The 1155-nt window shown below is 59.2% G+C and overlaps 1 long non-coding RNA gene across 1 annotated transcript; it reads right to left on the bottom strand.

Moving 5' to 3' along the window:
• LOC123522371 lies at positions 1-1131 on the bottom strand. The gene is made up of 3 exons (XR_006680632.1): positions 1021-1131; positions 840-910; positions 1-87 (listed from the first exon to the last, which is right to left on the bottom strand). It is a non-coding gene; the product is annotated as an uncharacterized LOC123522371 (long non-coding RNA).
• Between the last annotated feature and the right edge of the window lie 24 nt (positions 1132-1155).

The raw sequence follows: 1155 nt of genomic DNA, 5'->3' as shown, positions 1-1155 counted from the left end.
GTTGTCCTTGCCCAGGATGGGCGAGAGGCCCATGATGACTGAGGCCAGGGCCGACTTGACGTGCTGGTTGGCGTCTGACACCAGCTCCTGGTCAGGAGGAAGGGGGAGCCCTCGGGTCAGGGCAGGCCTGTGGGAGCAAGTGGCCACCAGCCTGCCCTGCCCCTCCCGCCCGTGCTGCTGGCTCTCGGGGTGCAGCGGGCATGGCAGTTCCCACCTGCTTAGTGTTCAGTGACCTCTGCCCACCCCCCACCCCCAGCAGCCCCACCAAACCCCCCAGCTCTTTCTTATCAATATCGTGACTGGGGTGAAAACTCACAAATGGGTTTTTCCACCCAACAATTCATAAGCATTTTGATTTTCAACATTACCCACCAGGTAGGTAACAGCTCTCTTGCAATTCCCCCCGAGTTTGCCTTCCCACCGGTGGCCCTTAGTCCTCCCTGCCTGTCACTGCCTGCCCACCAAGCCTTCTCCCTGAGCATCTGTCCTTTCGGTGTGTATGATGAACGATGGGTGTAGGGCCTGATGGTCCACCCTACAGGCTATGGTGTGACAGTTGAGCTCAGGGGTGAGTTCAGTTCCAGGATCGAAGGGTGACTAAGGGGCTCAGTCAGGGTTAGTCCCCAAGCTCTTTCGATGAACACAGTCAACCACCTCGGAGGAGGGGAAGCGCACTGCCCCCTCCCATCTCCGGTTCAGCTACCACCAGGAGCCCACACTGTCAAGCCCAAGAACATCCTGGCCCCCAGAGGCTGGGTGGTTAAATTTCTGCCTGAGTGGCCCCAGCACCAGAGTCCCACCCTTCTCTCTTTGCCCTTCTCACACCAAGCACACCTCACCTTAATGCAGGGTAGGATCTGGGTCATGATCACGTTCTCCCGACAGTCGGCCGAGAGGTTCTCACAGAACTCTGTAAGGGGGTGGGAGGGTAGTGGGGACAGGTGAGGCTGAAGGCCTGGTTCCAGCCTGGCCCCTGCCACTCTCCCACCCACTTGACAAGTTCTGGTCGCCAGCACCAACCTTTGACCTTGTGGGAGGCGGCGGCCCTCACCTCTGCCTCACAGTCCTTCATCAGGTTCTGGAAGGCGGGGACCAGATCTGTCTTGGTGATCTCAGGCCCCACTGCTTTTTGGAGCTGCAGACAGGAAGAGGGGC

The sequence above is a fragment of the Echinops telfairi genome, unplaced genomic scaffold (genome assembly GCF_000313985.2).
Source record: "Echinops telfairi isolate 266 unplaced genomic scaffold, ASM31398v2 ScPeMD7_6578;HRSCAF=7510, whole genome shotgun sequence".
NCBI classification, from domain to species: Eukaryota; Metazoa; Chordata; class Mammalia; order Afrosoricida; family Tenrecidae; genus Echinops; species Echinops telfairi.
This window is presented reverse-complemented; position numbering and strand designations above follow the sequence as displayed.